Raw genomic sequence first — 20345 nt, 5'->3', positions numbered from 1 at the left:
GTCGTGGAGACAGCACCTGTGTGATGCAGTCAGTACACCCATGTAATGCAGTCAGTACATGTGTGATGCAGTTGTACACCTGAGTGATGAAGTCGTGGAGACAGCACCTGTGTGATGCAGTCAGTACACCAATGTAATGCAGTCAGTACATGTGTGATGCAGTTGTACACCTGAGTGATGAAGTCGTGGAGACAGCACCTGTGTGATACAGTCAGTACACCCATGTAATGCAGTCAGTACATGTGATGCAGTCAGTACACCCATGTAATGCAGTCAGTACATGTGTGATGCAGTTGTACACCTGAGTGATGAAGTCGTGGAGACAGCACCTGTGTGATGCAGTCAGTACACCCATGTAATGCAGTCAGTACACGTGTGATGCAGTTGTACACCTGAGTGATGAAGTCGTGGAGACAGCACCTGTGTGATGCAGTCAGTACACCCATGTAATGCAGTCAGTACATGTGTGATGCAGTCAGTACACCCATGTAATGCAGTCAGTACATGTGTGATGCAGTTGTACACCTGAGTGATGAAGTCGTGGAGACAGCACCTGTGTGATGCAGTCAGTACACCCATGTAATGCAGTCAGTACACGTGTGATGCAGTTGTACACCTGAGTGATGAAGTCGTGGAGACAGCACCTGTGTGATGCAGTCAGTACACCCATGTAATGCAGTCAGTACATGTGTGATGCACTCAGTACACCCATGTAATGCAGTCAGTACATGTGTGATGCAGTTGTACACCTGAGTGATGAAGTCGTGGAGACAGCACCTGTGTGATGCAGTCAGTACACCCATGTAATGCAGTCAGTACATGTGTGATGCAGTTGTACACCTGAGTGATGAAGTCGTGGAGACAGCACCTGTGTGATGCAGTCAGTACACCCATGTAATGCAGTCAGTACATGTGTGATGCAGTTGTACACCTGAGTGATGAAGTCGTGGAGACAGCACCTGTGTGATGCAGTCAGTACACCCATGTAATGCAGTCAGTACATGTGTGATGCAGTCAGTACACCCATGTAATGCAGTCAGTACATGTGTGATGCAGTTGTACACCTAAGTGATGAAGTCGTGGAGACAGCACCTGTGTGATGCAGTCAGTACACCCATGTAATGCAGTCAGTACATGTGTGATGCAGTTGTACACCTGAGTGATGAAGTCGTGGAGACAGCACCTGTGTGATGCAGTCAGTACACCCATGTAATGCAGTCAGTACATGTGTGATGCAGTCAGTACACCCATGTAATGCAGTCAGTACATGTGTGATGCAGTTGTACACCTGAGTGATGAAGTCGTGGAGACAGCACCTGTGTGATGCAGTCAGTACACCAATGTAATGCAGTCAGTACATGTGTGATGCAGTTGTACACCTGAGTGATGAAGTCGTGGAGACAGCACCTGTGTGATGCAGTCAGTACACCCATGTAATGCAGTCAGTACATGTGTGATGCAGTTGTACACCTGAGTGATGAAGTCGTGGAGACAGCACCTGTGTGATGCAGTCAGTACACCCATGTAATGCAGTCAGTACATGTGTGATGCAGTTGTACACCTGAGTGATGAAGTCGTGGAGACAGCACCTGTGTGATACAGTCAGTACACCCATGTAATGCAGTCAGTACATGTGTGATGCAGTCAGTACACCCATGTAATGCAGTCAGTACATGTGTGATGCAGTTGTACACCTGAGTGATGAAGTCGTGGAGACAGCACCTGTGTGATGCAGTCAGTACACCCATGTAATGCAGTCAGTACACGTGTGATGCAGTTGTACACCTGAGTGATGAGGTCGTGGAGACAGCACCTGTGTGATGCAGTCAATACACCCATGTAATGCAGTCAGTACACGTGTGATGCAGTTGTACACCTGAGTGATGAAGTCGTGGAGACAGCACCTGTGTGATGCAGTCAGTACACCCATGTAATGCAGTCAGTACATGTGTGATGCAGTTGTACACCTGAGTGATGAAGTCGTGGAGACAGCACCTGTGTGATACAGTCAGTACACCCATGTAATGCAGTCAGTACACGTGTGATGCAGTTGTACACCTGAGTGATGAAGTCGTGGAGACAGCACCTGTGTGATGCAGTCAATACACCCATGTAATGCAGTCAGTACACGTGTGATGCAGTTGTACACCTGAGTGATGAAGTCGTGGAGACAGCACCTGTGTGATGCAGTCAGTACTCCCATGTAATGCAGTCAGTACATGTGTGATGCAGTTGTACACCTGAGTGATGAAGTCGTGGAGACAGCACCTGTGTGATGCAGTCAGTACACCCATGTAATGCAGTCAGTACATGTGTGATGCAGTTGTACACCTGAGTGATGAAGTCGTGGAGACAGCACCTGTGTGATGCAGTCAGTACACCCATGTAATGCAGTCAGTACATGTGTGATGCAGTCAGTACACCCATGTAATGCAGTCAGTACATGTGTGATGCAGTTGTACACCTGAGTGATGAAGTCGTGGAGACAGCACCTGTGTGATGCAGTCAGTACACCCATGTAATGCAGTCAGTACACGTGTGATGCAGTTGTACACCTGAGTGATGAAGTCGTGGAGACAGCACCTGTGTGATGCAGTCAGTACACCCATGTAATGCAGTCAGTACATGTGTGATGCAGTCAGTACACCCATGTAATGCAGTCAGTACATGTGTGATGCAGTTGTACACCTGAGTGATGAAGTCGTGGAGACAGCACCTGTGTGATGCAGTCAGTACACCCATGTAATGCAGTCAGTACATGTGTGATGCAGTTGTACACCTGAGTGATGAAGTCGTGGAGACAGCACCTGTGTGATGCAGTCAGTACACCCATGTAATGCAGTCAGTACATGTGTGATGCAGTTGTACACCTGAGTGATGAAGTCGTGGAGACAGCACCTGTGTGATGCAGTCAGTACACCCATGTAATGCAGTCAGTACATGTGTGATGCAGTCAGTACACCCATGTAATGCAGTCAGTACACGTGTGATGCAGTTGTACACCTAAGTGATGAAGTCGTGGAGACAGCACCTGTGTGATGCAGTCAGTACACCCATGTAATGCAGTCAGTACATGTGTGATGCAGTTGTACACCTGAGTGATGAAGTCGTGGAGACAGCACCTGTGTGATGCAGTCAGTACACCCATGTAATGCAGTCAGTACATGTGTGATGCAGTCAGTACACCCATGTAGTGCAGTCAGTACATGTGTGATGCAGTTGTACACCTGAGTGATGAAGTCGTGGAGACAGCACCTGTGTGATGCAGTCAGTACACCAATGTAATGCAGTCAGTACATGTGTGATGCAGTTGTACACCTGAGTGATGAAGTCGTGGAGACAGCACCTGTGTGATGCAGTCAGTACACCCATGTAATGCAGTCAGTACATGTGTGATGCAGTTGTACACCTGAGTGATGAAGTCGTGGAGACAGCACCTGTGTGATGCTGATGCAGTCAGTACACCCATGTAATGCAGTCAGTACATGTGTGATGCAGTTGTACACCTGAGTGATGAAGTCGTGGAGACAGCACCTGTGTGATACAGTCAGTACACCCATGTAGTGCAGTCAGTACATGTGTGATGCAGTCAGTACACCCATGTAATGCAGTCAGTACATGTGTGATGCAGTTGTACACCTGAGTGATGAAGTCGTGGAGACAGCACCTGTGTGATGCAGTCAGTACACCCATGTAATGCAGTCAGTACACGTGTGATGCAGTTGTACACCTGAGTGATGAGGTCGTGGAGACAGCACCTGTGTGATGCAGTCAATACACCCATGTAATGCAGTCAGTACACGTGTGATGCAGTTGTACACCTGAGTGATGAAGTCGTGGAGACAGCACCTGTGTGATGCAGTCAGTACACCCATGTAATGCAGTCAGTACATGTGTGATGCAGTTGTACACCTGAGTGATGAAGTCGTGGAGACAGCACCTGTGTGATGCAGTCAGTACACCCATGTAATGCAGTCAGTACATGTGTGATGCAGTTGTACACCTGAGTGATGAAGTCGTGGAGACAGCACCTGTGTGATGCAGTCAGTACACCCATGTAATGCAGTCAGTACATGTGTGATGCAGTTGTACACCTGAGTGATGAAGTCGTGGAGACAGCACCTGTGTGATGCAGTCAGTACACCCATGTAATGCAGTCAGTACATTGTGATGCAGTCAGTACACCCATGTAATGCAGTCAGTACATGTGTGATGCAGTTGTACACCTGAGTGATGAAGTCGTGGAGACAGCACCTGTGTGATGCAGTCAGTGATGCAGTCAGTACACCCATGTAATGCAGTCAGTACATGTGTGATGCAGTTGTACACCTGAGTGATGAAGTCGTGGAGACAGCACCTGTGTGATGCAGTCAGTACACCCATGTAATGCAGTCAGTACATGTGTGATGCAGTTGTACACCTGAGTGATGAAGTCGTGGAGACAGCACCTGTGTGATGCAGTCAGTACACCCATGTAATGCAGTCAGTACATGTGTGATGCAGTCAGTACACCCATGTAATGCAGTCAGTACATGTGTGATGCAGTTGTACACCTGAGTGATGAAGTCGTGGAGACAGCACCTGTGTGATGCAGTCAGTACACCCATGTAATGCAGTCAGTACATGTGTGATGCAGTTGTACACCTGAGTGATGAAGTCGTGGAGACAGCACCTGTGTGATGCAGTCAGTACACCCATGTAATGCAGTCAGTACATGTGTGATGCAGTTGTACACCTGAGTGATGAAGTCGTGGAGACAGCACCTGTGTGATGCAGTCAGTACACCCATGTAATGCAGTCAGTACATGTGTGATGCAGTCAGTACACCCATGTAATGCAGTCAGTACATGTGTGATGCAGTTGTACACCTGAGTGATGAAGTCGTGGAGACAGCACCTGTGTGATGCAGTCAGTACACCCATGTAATGCAGTCAGTACATGTGTGATGCAGTTGTACACCTGAGTGATGAAGTCGTGGAGACAGCACCTGTGTGATGCAGTCAGTACACCCATGTAATGCAGTCAGTACATGTGTGATGCAGTCAGTACACCATGTAGTGCAGTCAGTACATGTGTGATGCAGTTGTACACCTGAGTGATGAAGTCGTGGAGACAGCACCTGTGTGATGCAGTCAGTACACCCATGTAATGCAGTCAGTACATGTGTGATGCAGTTGTACACCTGAGTGATGAAGTCGTGGAGACAGCACCTGTGTGATGCAGTCAGTACACCCATGTAATGCAGTCAGTACATGTGTGATGCAGTTGTACACCTGAGTGATGAAGTCGTGGAGACAGCACCTGTGTGATGCAGTCAGTACACCCATGTAATGCAGTCAGTACATGTGTGATGCAGTTGTACACCTGAGTGATGAAGTCGTGGAGACAGCACCTGTGTGATACAGTCAGTACACCCATGTAGTGCAGTCAGTACATGTGATGCAGTCAGTACACCCATGTAATGCAGTCAGTACATGTGTGATGCAGTTGTACACCTGAGTGATGAAGTCGTGGAGACAGCACCTGTGTGATGCAGTCAGTACACCCATGTAATGCAGTCAGTACATGTGTGATGCAGTTGTACACCTGAGTGATGAAGTCGTGGAGACAGCACCTGTGTGATGCAGTCAGTACATGTGTGATGCAGTCAGTACACCCATGTAATGCAGTCAGTACATGTGTGATGCAGTTGTACACCTGAGTGATGAAGTCGTGGAGACAGCACCTGTGTGATGCAGTCAGTACACCCATGTAATGCAGTCAGTACACGTGTGATGCAGTTGTACACCTGAGTGATGAAGTCGTGGAGACAGCACCTGTGTGATGCAGTCAGTACACCCATGTAATGCAGTCAGTACATGTGTGATGCAGTCAGTACACCCATGTAATGCAGTCAGTACATGTGTGATGCAGTTGTACACCTGAGTGATGAAGTCGTGGAGACAGCACCTGTGTGATGCAGTCAGTACACCCATGTAATGCAGTCAGTAGTTGTGATGCAGTTGTACACCTGAGTGATGAAGTCGTGGAGACAGCACCTGTGTGATGCAGTCAGTACACCCATGTAATGCAGTCAGTACATGTGTGATGCAGTTGTACACCTGAGTGATGAAGTCGTGGAGACAGCACCTGTGTGATGCAGTCAGTACACCCATGTAATGCAGTCAGTACATGTGTGATGCAGGTCAGTACACCCATGTAATGCAGTCAGTACATGTGTGATGCAGTTGTACACCTGAGTGATGAAGTCGTGGAGACAGCACCTGTGTGATGCAGTCAGTACACCCATGTAATGCAGTCAGTACATGTGTGATGCAGTTGTACACCTGAGTGATGAAGTCGTGGAGACAGCACCTGTGTGATGCAGTCAGTACACCCATGTAATGCAGTCAGTACATGTGTGATGCAGTCAGTACACCCATGTATGCAGTCAGTACATGTGTGATGCAGTTGTACACCTGAGTGATGAAGTCGTGGAGACAGCACCTGTGTGATGCAGTCAGTACACCAATGTAATGCAGTCAGTACATGTGTGATGCAGTTGTACACCTGAGTGATGAAGTCGTGGAGACAGCACCTGTGTGATGCAGTCAGTACACCCATGTAATGCAGTCAGTACATGTGTGATGCAGTTGTACACCTGAGTGATGAAGTCGTGGAGACAGCACCTGTGTGATGCAGTCAGTACACCCATGTAATGCAGTCAGTACATGTGTGATGCAGTTGTACACCTGAGTGATGAAGTCGTGGAGACAGCACCTGTGTGATGCAGTCAGTACACCCATGTAAGTGCAGTCAGTACAGTGTGATGCAGTCAGTACACCCATGTAATGCAGTCAGTACATGTGTGATGCAGTTGTACACCTGAGTGATGAAGTCGTGGGAGACAGCACCTGTGTGATGCAGTCAGTACACCCATGTAATGCAGTCAGTACATGTGTGATGCAGTTGTACACCTGAGTGATGAGGTCGTGGAGACAGCACCTGTGTGATGCAGTCAGTACACCCATGTAATGCAGTCAGTACACGTGTGATGCAGTTGTACACCTGAGTGATGAAGTCGTGGAGACAGCACCTGTGTGATGCAGTCAGTACACCCATGTAATGCAGTCAGTACATGTGTGATGCAGTTGTACACCTGAGTGATGAAGTCGTGGAGACAGCACCTGTGTGATGCAGTCAGTACACCCATGTAATGCAGTCAGTACATGTGTGATGCAGTTGTACACCTGAGTGATGAAGTCGTGGAGACAGCACCTGTGTGATGCAGTCAGTACACCCATGTAATGCAGTCAGTACATGTGTGATGCAGTTGTACACCTGAGTGATGAAGTCGTGGAGACAGCACCTGTGTGATGCAGTCAGTACACCCATGTAATGCAGTCAGTACATGTGTGATGCAGTTGTACACCTGAGTGATGAAGTCGTGGAGACAGCACCTGTGTAGATGCAGTCAGTACACCCATGTAATGCAGTCAGTACATGTGTGATGCAGTTGTACACCTGAGTGATGAAGTCGTGGAGACAGCACCTGTGTGATACAGTCAGTACACCCATGTAATGCAGTCAGTAATGTGATGCAGTCAGTACACCCATGTAATGCAGTCAGTACATGTGTGATGCAGTTGTACACCTGAGTGATGAAGTCGTGGAGACAGCACCTGTGTGATGCAGTCAGTACACCCATGTAATGCAGTCAGTACACGTGTGATGCAGTTGTACACCTGAGTGATGAGGTCGTGGAGACAGCACCTGTGTGATGCAGTCAGTACACCCATGTAATGCAGTCAGTACACGTGTGATGCAGTTGTACACCTGAGTGATGAAGTCGTGGAGACAGCACCTGTGTTATGCAGTCAGTACACCCATGTAATGCAGTCAGTACATGTGTGATGCAGTTGTACACCTGAGTGATGAAGTCGTGGAGACAGCACCTGTGTGATGCAGTCAGTACACCCATGTAATGCAGTCAGTGCATGTGTGATGCAGTTGTACACCTGAGTGATGAAGTCGTGGAGACAGCACCTGTGTGATGCAGTCAGTACACCCATGTAATGCAGTCAGTACATGTGTGATGCAGTTGTACACCTGAGTGATGAAGTCGTGGAGACAGCACCTGTGTGATGCAGTCAGTACACCCATGTAATGCAGTCAGTACATGTGTGATGCAGTCAGTACACCCATGTAATGCAGTCAGTACATGTGTGATGCAGTTGTACACCTGAGTGATGAAGTCGTGGAGACAGCACCTGTGTGATGCAGTCAGTACACCCATGTAATGCAGTCAGTACACGTGTGATGCAGTTGTACACCTGAGTGATGAAGTCGTGGAGACAGCACCTGTGTGATACAGTCAGTACACCCATGTAATGCAGTCAGTACATGTGTGATGCAGTGAGTACACCCATGTAATGCAGTCAGTACATGTGTGATGCAGTTGTACACCTGAGTGATGAAGTCGTGGAGACAGCACCTGTGTGATGCAGTCAGTACACCCATGTAATGCAGTCAGTACACGTGTGATGCAGTTGTACACCTGAGTGATGAGGTCGTGGAGACAGCACCTGTGTGATGCAGTCAGTACACCCATGTAATGCAGTCAGTACATGTGTGATGCAGTTGTACACCTGAGTGATGAAGTCGTGGAGACAGCACCTGTGTGATACAGTCAGTACACCCATGTAATGCAGTCAGTACATGTGTGATGCAGTCAGTACACCCATGTAATGCAGTCAGTACACGTGTGATGCAGTTGTACACCTGAGTGATGAAGTCGTGGAGACAGCACCTGTGTGATGCAGTCAGTACACCCATGTAATGCAGTCAGTACATGTGTGATGCAGTTGTACACCTGAGTGATGAAGTCGTGGAGACAGCACCTGTGTGATGCAGTCAGTACACCCATGTAATGCAGTCAGTACATGTGTGATGCAGTCAGTACACCCATGTAGTGCAGTCAGTACATGTGTGATGCAGTTGTACACCTGAGTGATGAAGTCGTGGAGACAGCACCTGTGTGATGCAGTCAGTACACCAATGTAATGCAGTCAGTACATGTGTGATGCAGTTGTACACCTGAGTGATGAAGTCGTGGAGACAGCACCTGTGTGATGCAGTCAGTACACCCATGTAATGCAGTCAGTACATGTGTGATGCAGTTGTACACCTGAGTGATGAAGTCGTGGAGACAGCACCTGTGTGATGCAGTCAGTACACCCATGTAATGCAGTCAGTACATGTGTGATGCAGTTGTACACCTGAGTGATGAAGTCGTGGAGACAGCACCTGTGTGATACAGTCAGTACACCCATGTAGTGCAGTCAGTGCATGTGATGCAGTCAGTACACCCATGTAATGCAGTCAGTACATGTGTGATGCAGTTGTACACCTGAGTGATGAAGTCGTGGAGACAGCACCTGTGTGATGCAGTCAGTACACCCATGTAATGCAGTCAGTACACGTGTGATGCAGTTGTACACCTGAGTGATGAGGTCGTGGAGACAGCACCTGTGTGATGCAGTCAAGTACACCCATGTAATGCAGTCAGTACACGTGTGATGCAGTTGTACACCTGACTGATGAAGTCGTGGAGACAGCACCTGTGTGATGCAGTCAGTACACCCATGTAATGCAGTCAGTACATGTGTGATGCAGTTGTACACCTGAGTGATGAAGTCGTGGAGACAGCACCTGTGTGATGCAGTCAGTACACCCATGTAATGCAGTCAGTACATGTGTGATGCAGTTGTACACCTGAGTGATGAAGTCGTGGAGACAGCACCTGTGTGATGCAGTCAGTACACCAATGTAATGCAGTCAGTACATGTGTGATGCAGTTGTACACCTGAGTGATGAAGTCGTGGAGACAGCACCTGTGTGATGCAGTCAGTACACCCATGTAATGCAGTCAGTACATGTGTGATGCAGTTGTACACCTGAGTGATGAAGTCGTGGAGACAGCACCTGTGCGATGCAGTCAGTACACCCATGTAATGCAGTCAGTACATGTGTGATGCAGTTGTACACCTGAGTGATGAAGTCGTGGAGACAGCACCTGTGTGATACAGTCAGTACACCCATGTAATGCAGTCAGTACATGTGATGCAGTCAGTACACCCATGTAATGCAGTCAGTACATGTGTGATGCAGTTGTACACCTGAGTGATGAAGTCGTGGAGACAGCACCTGTGTGATGCAGTCAGTACACCCATGTAATGCAGTCAGTACACGTGTGATGCAGTTGTACACCTGAGTGATGAAGTCGTGGAGACAGCACCTGTGTGATGCAGTCAGTACACCCATGTAATGCAGTCAGTACATGTGTGATGCAGTCAGTACACCCATGTAATGCAGTCAGTACATGTGTGATGCAGTTGTACACCTGAGTGATGAAGTCGTGGAGACAGCACCTGTGTGATGCAGTCAGTACACCCATGTAATGCAGTCAGTACACGTGTGATGCAGTTGTACACCTGAGTGATGAAGTCGTGGAGACAGCACCTGTGTGATGCAGTCAGTACACCCATGTAATGCAGTCAGTACATGTGTGATGCAGTCAGTACACCCATGTAATGCAGTCAGTACATGTGTGATGCAGTTGTACACCTGAGTGATGAAGTCGTGGAGACAGCACCTGTGTGATGCAGTCAGTACACCCATGTAATGCAGTCAGTACATGTGTGATGCAGTTGTACACCTGAGTGATGAAGTCGTGGAGACAGCACCTGTGTGATGCAGTCAGTACACCCATGTAATGCAGTCAGTACATGTGTGATGCAGTTGTACACCTGAGTGATGAAGTCGTGGAGACAGCACCTGTGTGATGCAGTCAGTACACCCATGTAATGCAGTCAGTACATGTGTGATGCAGTCAGTACACCCATGTAATGCAGTCAGTACATGTGTGATGCAGTTGTACACCTGAGTGATGAAGTCGTGGAGACAGCACCTGTGTGATGCAGTCAGTACACCCATGTAATGCAGTCAGTACATGTGTGATGCAGTTGTACACCTGAGTGATGAAGTCGTGGAGACAGCACCTGTGTGATGCAGTCAGTACACCCATGTAATGCAGTCAGTACATGTGTGATGCAGTCAGTACACCCATGTAATGCAGTCAGTACATGTGTGATGCAGTTGTACACCTGAGTGATGAAGTCGTGGAGACAGCACCTGTGTGATGCAGTCAGTACACCCATGTAATGCAGTCAGTACATGTGTGATGCAGTTGTACACCTGAGTGATGAAGTCGTGGAGACAGCACCTGTGTGATGCAGTCAGTACACCCATGTAATGCAGTCAGTACATGTGTGATGCAGTTGTACACCTGAGTGATGAAGTCGTGGAGACAGCACCTGTGTGATGCAGTCAGTACACCCATGTAATGCAGTCAGTACATGTGTGATGCAGTTGTACACCTGAGTGATGAAGTCGTGGAGACAGCACCTGTGTGATGCAGTCAGTACACCCATGTAATGCAGTCAGTACATGTGTGATGCAGTTGTACACCTGAGTGATGAAGTCGTGGAGACAGCACCTGTGTGATGCAGTCAGTACACCCATGTAATGCAGTCAGTACATGTGTGATGCAGTCAGTACACCCATGTAATGCAGTCAGTACATGTGTGATGCAGTTGTACACCTGAGTGATGAAGTCGTGGAGACAGCACCTGTGTGATGCAGTCAGTACACCCATGTAATGCAGTCAGTACATGTGTGATGCAGTTGTACACCTGAGTGATGAAGTCGTGGAGACAGCACCTGTGTGATGCAGTCAGTACACCCATGTAATGCAGTCAGTACATGTGTGATGCAGTCAGTACACCCATGTAATGCAGTCAGTACATGTGTGATGCAGTTGTACACCTGAGTGATGAAGTCGTGGAGACAGCACCTGTGTGATGCAGTCAGTACACCCATGTAATGCAGTCAGTACATGTGTGATGCAGTTGTACACCTGAGTGATGAAGTCGTGGAGACAGCACCTGTGTGATGCAGTCAGTACACCCATGTAATGCAGTCAGTACATGTGTGATGCAGTCAGTACACCCATGTAATGCAGTCAGTACATGTGTGATGCAGTTGTACACCTGAGTGATGAAGTCGTGGAGACAGCACCTGTGTGATGCAGTCAGTACACCAATGTAATGCAGTCAGTACATGTGTGATGCAGTTGTACACCTGAGTGATGAAGTCGTGGAGACAGCACCTGTGTGATGCAGTCAGTACACCCATGTAATGCAGTCAGTACATGTGTGATGCAGTTGTACACCTGAGTGATGAAGTCGTGGAGACAGCACCTGTGTGATGCAGTCAGTACACCCATGTAATGCAGTCAGTACATGTGTGATGCAGTTGTACACCTGAGTGATGAAGTCGTGGAGACAGCACCTGTGTGATACAGTCAGTACACCCATGTAGTGCAGTCAGTACATGTGATGCAGTCAGTACACCCATGTAATGCAGTCAGTACATGTGTGATGCAGTTGTACACCTGAGTGATGAAGTCGTGGAGACAGCACCTGTGTGATGCAGTCAGTACACCCATGTAATGCAGTCAGTACACGTGTGATGCAGTTGTACACCTGAGTGATGAGGTCGTGGAGACAGCACCTGTGTGATGCAGTCAGTACACCCATGTAATGCAGTCAGTACACGTGTGATGCAGTTGTACACCTGAGTGATGAAGTCGTGGAGACAGCACCTGTGTGATGCAGTCAGTACACCCATGTAATGCAGTCAGTACATGTGTGATGCAGTTGTACACCTGAGTGATGAAGTCGTGGAGACAGCACCTGTGTGATACAGTCAGTACACCCATGTAATGCAGTCAGTACATGTGTGATGCAGTTGTACACCTGAGTGATGAAGTCGTGGAGACAGCACCTGTGTGATGCAGTCAGTACACCCATGTAATGCAGTCAGTACACGTGTGATGCAGTTGTACACCTGAGTGATGAAGTCGTGGAGACAGCACCTGTGTGATGCAGTCAGTACACCCATGTAATGCAGTCAGTACATGTGTGATGCAGTTGTACACCTGAGTGATGAAGTCGTGGAGACAGCACCTGTGTGATGCAGTCAGTACACCCATGTAATGCAGTCAGTACATGTGTGATGCAGTTGTACACCTGAGTGATGAAGTCGTGGAGACAGCACCTGTGTGATGCAGTCAGTACACCCATGTAATGCAGTCAGTACATGTGTGATGCAGTCAGTACACCCATGTAATGCAGTCAGTACATGTGTGATGCAGTTGTACACCTGAGTGATGAAGTCGTGGAGACAGCACCTGTGTGATGCAGTCAGTACACCCATGTAATGCAGTCAGTACACGTGTGATGCAGTTGTACACCTGAGTGATGAAGTCGTGGAGACAGCACCTGTGTGATGCAGTCAGTACACCCATGTAATGCAGTCAGTACATGTGTGATGCAGTCAGTACACCCATGTAATGCAGTCAGTACATGTGTGATGCAGTTGTACACCTGAGTGATGAAGTCGTGGAGACAGCACCTGTGTGATGCAGTCAGTACACCCATGTAATGCAGTCAGTACATGTGTGATGCAGTTGTACACCTGAGTGATGAAGTCGTGGAGACAGCACCTGTGTGATGCAGTCAGTACACCCATGTAATGCAGTCAGTACATGTGTGATGCAGTTGTACACCTGAGTGATGAAGTCGTGGAGACAGCACCTGTGTGATGCAGTCAGTACACCCATGTAATGCAGTCAGTACATGTGTGATGCAGTCAGTACACCCATGTAATGCAGTCAGTACACGTGTGATGCAGTTGTACACCTAAGTGATGAAGTCGTGGAGACAGCACCTGTGTGATGCAGTCAGTACACCCATGTAATGCAGTCAGTACATGTGTGATGCAGTTGTACACCTGAGTGATGAAGTCGTGGAGACAGCACCTGTGTGATGCAGTCAGTACACCCATGTAATGCAGTCAGTACATGTGTGATGCAGTCAGTACACCCATGTAGTGCAGTCAGTACATGTGTGATGCAGTTGTACACCTGAGTGATGAAGTCGTGGAGACAGCACCTGTGTGATGCAGTCAGTACACCAATGTAATGCAGTCAGTACATGTGTGATGCAGTTGTACACCTGAGTGATGAAGTCGTGGAGACAGCACCTGTGTGATGCAGTCAGTACACCCATGTAATGCAGTCAGTACATGTGTGATGCAGTTGTACACCTGAGTGATGAAGTCGTGGAGACAGCACCTGTGTGATGCAGTCAGTACACCCATGTAATGCAGTCAGTACATGTGTGATGCAGTTGTACACCTGAGTGATGAAGTCGTGGAGACAGCACCTGTGTGATACAGTCAGTACACCCATGTAGTGCAGTCAGTACATGTGATGCAGTCAGTACACCCATGTAATGCAGTCAGTACATGTGTGATGCAGTTGTACACCTGAGTGATGAAGTCGTGGAGACAGCACCTGTGTGATGCAGTCAGTACACCCATGTAATGCAGTCAGTACACGTGTGATGCAGTTGTACACCTGAGTGATGAGGTCGTGGAGACAGCACCTGTGTGATGCAGTCAGTACACCCATGTAATGCAGTCAGTACACGTGTGATGCAGTTGTACACCTGAGTGATGAAGTCGTGGAGACAGCACCTGTGTGATGCAGTCAGTACACCCATGTAATGCAGTCAGTACATGTGTGATGCAGTTGTACACCTGAGTGATGAAGTCGTGGAGACAGCACCTGTGTGATGCAGTCAGTACACCCATGTAATGCAGTCAGTACATGTGTGATGCAGTTGTACACCTGAGTGATGAAGTCGTGGAGACAGCACCTGTGTGATGCAGTCAGTACACCCATGTAATGCAGTCAGTACATGTGTGATGCAGTTGTACACCTGAGTGATGAAGTCGTGGAGACAGCACCTGTGTGATGCAGTCAGTACACCCATGTAATGCAGTCAGTACATGTGTGATGCAGTTGTACACCTGAGTGATGAAGTCGTGGAGACAGCACCTGTGCGATGCAGTCAGTACACCCATGTAATGCAGTCAGTACATGTGTGATGCAGTTGTACACCTGAGTGATGAAGTCGTGGAGACAGCACCTGTGTGATACAGTCAGTACACCCATGTAATGCAGTCAGTACATGTGATGCAGTCAGTACACCCATGTAATGCAGTCAGTACATGTGTGATGCAGTTGTACACCTGAGTGATGAAGTCGTGGAGACAGCACCTGTGTGATGCAGTCAGTACACCCATGTAATGCAGTCAGTACACGTGTGATGCAGTTGTACACCTGAGTGATGAGGTCGTGGAGACAGCACCTGTGTGATGCAGTCAATACACCCATGTAATGCAGTCAGTACACGTGTGATGCAGTTGTACACCTGAGTGATGAAGTCGTGTAGACAGCACCTGTGTTATGCAGTCAGTACACCCATGTAATGCAGTCAGGACACGTGTGATGCAGTTGTACACCTGAGTGATGAAGTCGTGGAGACAGCACCTGTGTGATGCAGTCAGTACACCCATGTAATGCAGTCAGTGCATGTGTGATGCAGTTGTACACCTGAGTGATGAAGTCGTGGAGACAGCACCTGTGTGATGCAGTCAGTACACCCATGTAATGCAGTCAGTACATGTGTGATGCAGTTGTACACCTGAGTGATGAAGTCGTGGAGACAGCACCTGTGTGATGCAGTCAGTACACCCATGTAATGCAGTCAGTACATGTGTGATGCAGTCAGTACACCCATGTAATGCAGTCAGTACATGTGTGATGCAGTTGTACACCTGAGTGATGAAGTCGTGGAGACAGCACCTGTGTGATGCAGTCAGTACACCCATGTAATGCAGTCAGTACACGTGTGATGCAGTTGTACACCTGAGTGATGAAGTCGTGGAGACAGCACCTGTGTGATACAGTCAGTACACCCATGTAATGCAGTCAGTACATGTGTGATGCAGTCAGTACACCCATGTAATGCAGTCAGTACATGTGTGATGCAGTTGTACACCTGAGTGATGAAGTCGTGGAGACAGCACCTGTGTGATGCAGTCAGTACACCCATGTAATGCAGTCAGTACACGTGTGATGCAGTTGTACACCTGAGTGATGAGGTCGTGGAGACAGCACCTGTGTGATGCAGTCAGTACACCCATGTAATGCAGTCAGTACATGTGTGATGCAGTTGTACACCTGAGTGATGAAGTCGTGGAGACAGCACCTGTGTGATACAGTCAGTACACCCATGTAATGCAGTCAGTACATGTGTGATGCAGTTGTACACCTGAGTGATGAAGTCGTGGAGACAGCACCTGTGTGATGCAGTCAGTACACCCATGTAATGCAGTCAGTACATGTGTGATGCAGTTGTACACCTGAGTGATGAAGTCGTGGAGACAGCACCTGTGTGATGCAGTCAGTACACCCATGTAATGCAGTCAGTACATGTGATGCAGTCAGTACACCCATGTAATGCAGTCAGTACATGTGTGATGCAGTTGTACACCTGAGTGATGAAGTCGTGGAGACAGCACCTGTGTGATACAGTCAGTACACCCATGTAATGCAGTCAGTACACGTGTAATGCAGTTGTACACCTGAGTGATGAGGTCGTGGAGACAGCACCTGTGTGATGCAGTCAGTACACCCATGTAATGCAGTCAGTACATGTGTGATGCAGTTGTACACCTGAGTGATGAAGTCGTGGAGACAGCACCTGTGTGATACAGTCAGTACACCCATGTAATGCAGTCAGTACATGTGTGATGCAGTTGTACACCTGAGTGATGAAGTCGTGGAGACAGCACCTGTGTGATACAGTCAGTACACCCATGTAATGCAGTCAGTACATGTGTGATGCAGTTGTACACCTGAGTGATGAAGTCGTGGAGACAGCACCTGTGTGATGCAGTCAGTACACCCATGTAATGCAGTCAGTACATGTGTGATGCAGTTGTACACCTGAGTGATGAAGTCGTGGAGACAGCACCTGTGTGATGCAGTCAGTACACCCATGTAATGCAGTCAGTACATGTGTGATGCAGTCAGTACACCCATGTAATGCAGTCAGTACATGTGTGATGCAGTTGTACACCTGAGTGATGAAGTCGTGGAGACAGCACCTGTGTGATGCAGTCAGTACACCAATGTAATGCAGTCAGTACATGTGTGATGCAGTTGTACACCTGAGTGATGAAGTCGTGGAGACAGCACCTGTGTGATGCAGTCAGTACACCCATGTAATGCAGTCAGTACATGTGTGATGCAGTTGTACACCTGAGTGATGAAGTCGTGGAGACAGCACCTGTGTGATGCAGTCAGTACACCCATGTAATGCAGTCAGTACATGTGTGATGCAGTTGTACACCTGAGTGATGAAGTCGTGGAGACAGCACCTGTGTGATACAGTCAGTACACCCATGTAGTGCAGTCAGTACATGTGATGCAGTCAGTACACCCATGTAATGCAGTCAGTACATGTGTGATGCACTTGTACACCTGAGTGATGAAGTCGTGGAGACAGCACCTGTGTGATGCAGTCAGTACACCCATGTAATGCAGTCAGTACATGTGTGATGCAGTTGTACACCTGAGTGATGAAGTCGTGGAGACAGCACCTGTGTGATGCAGTCAGTACACCCATGTAATGCAGTCAGTACACGTGTGATGCAGTTGTACACCTGAGTGATGAAGTCGTGGAGACAGCACCTGTGTGATACAGTCAGTACACCCATGTAATGCAGTCAGTACATGTGTGATGCAGTCAGTACACCCATGTAATGCAGTCAGTACATGTGTGATGCAGTTGTACACCTGAGTGATGAAGTCGTGGAGACAGCACCTGTGTGATGCAGTCAGTACACCCATGTAATGCAGTCAGTACACGTGTGATGCAGTTGTACACCTGAGTGATGAGGTCGTGGAGACAGCACCTGTGTGATGCAGTCAGTACACCCATGTAATGCAGTCAGTACATGTGTGATGCAGTTGTACACCTGAGTGATGAAGTCGTGGAGACAGCACCTGTGTGATACAGTCAGTACACCCATGTAATGCAGTCAGTACATGTGTGATGCAGTTGTACACCTGAGTGATGAAGTCGTGGAGACAGCACCTGTGTGATACAGTCAGTACACCCATGTAATGCAGTCAGTACATGTGTGATGCAGTTGTACACCTGAGTGATGAAGTCGTGGAGACAGCACCTGTGTGATGCAGTCAGTACACCCATGTAATGCAGTCAGTACATGTGTGATGCAGTTGTACACCTGAGTGATGAAGTCGTGGAGACAGCACCTGTGTGATGCAGTCAGTACACCCATGTAATGCAGTCAGTACATGTGATGCAGTCAGTACACCCATGTAATGCAGTCAGTACATGTGTGATGCAGTTGTACACCTGAGTGATGAAGTCGTGGAGACAGCACCTGTGTGATACAGTCAGTACACCCATGTAATGCAGTCAGTACACGTGTAATGCAGTTGTACACCTGAGTGATGAGGTCGTGGAGACAGCACCTGTGTGATGCAGTCAGTACACCCATGTAATGCAGTCAGTACATGTGTGATGCAGTTGTACACCTGAGTGATGAAGTCGTGGAGACAGCACCTGTGTGATACAGTCAGTACACCCATGTAATGCAGTCAGTACATGTGTGATGCAGTTGTACACCTGAGTGATGAAGTCGTGGAGACAGCACCTGTGTGATACAGTCAGTACACCCATGTAATGCAGTCAGTACATGTGTGATGCAGTTGTACACCTGAGTGATGAAGTCGTGGAGACAGCACCTGTGTGATGCAGTCAGTACACCCATGTAATGCAGTCAGTACATGTGTGATGCAGTTGTACACCTGAGTGATGAAGTCGTGGAGACAGCACCTGTGTGATGCAGTCAGTACACCCATGTAATGCAGTCAGTACATGTGTGATGCAGTCAGTACACCCATGTAATGCAGTCAGTACATGTGTGATGCAGTTGTACACCTGAGTGATGAAGTCGTGGAGACAGCACCTGTGTGATGCAGTCAGTACACCAATGTAATGCAGTCAGTACATGTGTGATGCAGTTGTACACCTGAGTGATGAAGTCGTGGAGACAGCACCTGTGTGATGCAGTCAGTACACCCATGTAATGCAGTCAGTACATGTGTGATGCAGTTGTACACCTGAGTGATGAAGTCGTGGAGACAGCACCTGTGTGATGCAGTCAGTACACCCATGTAATGCAGTCAGTACATGTGTGATGCAGTTGTACACCTGAGTGATGAAGTCGTGGAGACAGCACCTGTGTGATACAGTCAGTACACCCATGTAGTGCAGTCAGTACATGTGATGCAGTCAGTACACCCATGTAATGCAGTCAGTACATGTGTGATGCACTTGTACACCTGAGTGATGAAGTCGTGGAGACAGCACCTGTGTGATGCAGTCAGTACACCCATGTAATGCAGTCAGTACATGTGTGATGCAGTTGTACACCTGAGTGATGAAGTCGTGGAGACAGCACCTGTGTGATGCAGTCAGTACACCCATGTAATGCAGTCAGTACACGTGTGATGCAGTTGTACACCTGAGTGATGAAGTCGTGGAGACAGCACCTGTGTGATACAGTCAGTACACCCATGTAATGCAGTCAGTACATGTGTGATGCAGTCAGTACACCCATGTAATGCAGTCAGTACATGTGTGATGCAGTTGTACACCTGAGTGATGAAGTCGTGGAGACAGCACCTGTGTGATGCAGTCAGTACACCCATGTAATGCAGTCAGTACACGTGTGATGCAGTTGTACACCTGAGTGATGAGGTCGTGGAGACAGCACCTGTGTGATGCAGTCAGTACACCCATGTAATGCAGTCAGTACATGTGTGATGCAGTTGTACACCTGAGTGATGAAGTCGTGGAGACAGCACCTGTGTGATACAGTCAGTACACCCATGTAATGCAGTCAGTACATGTGTGATGCAGTTGTACACCTGAGTGATGAAGTCGTGGAGACAGCACCTGTGTGATGCAGTCAGTACACCCATGTAATGCAGTCAGTACACGTGTGATGCAGTTGTACACCTGAGTGATGAAGTCGTGGAGACAGCACCTGTGTGATACAGTCAGTACACCCATGTAATGCAGTCAGTACATGTGTGATGCAGTCAGTACACCCATGTAATGCAGTCAGTACATGTGTGATGCAGTTGTACACCTGAGTGATGAAGTCGTGGAGACAGCACCTGTGTGATGCAGTCAGTACACCCATGTAATGCAGTCAGTACACGTGTGATGCAGTTGTACACCTGAGTGATGAGGTCGTGGAGACAGCACCTGTGTGATGCAGTCAGTACACCC

This window comes from Haliotis asinina, chromosome 2 (assembly GCF_037392515.1).
Source record: "Haliotis asinina isolate JCU_RB_2024 chromosome 2, JCU_Hal_asi_v2, whole genome shotgun sequence".
NCBI lineage: Eukaryota > Metazoa > Mollusca > Gastropoda > Lepetellida > Haliotidae > Haliotis > Haliotis asinina.
The sequence above is the reverse complement of the archived record's forward strand: the minus strand, read 5'-3'. Positions refer to the sequence as shown.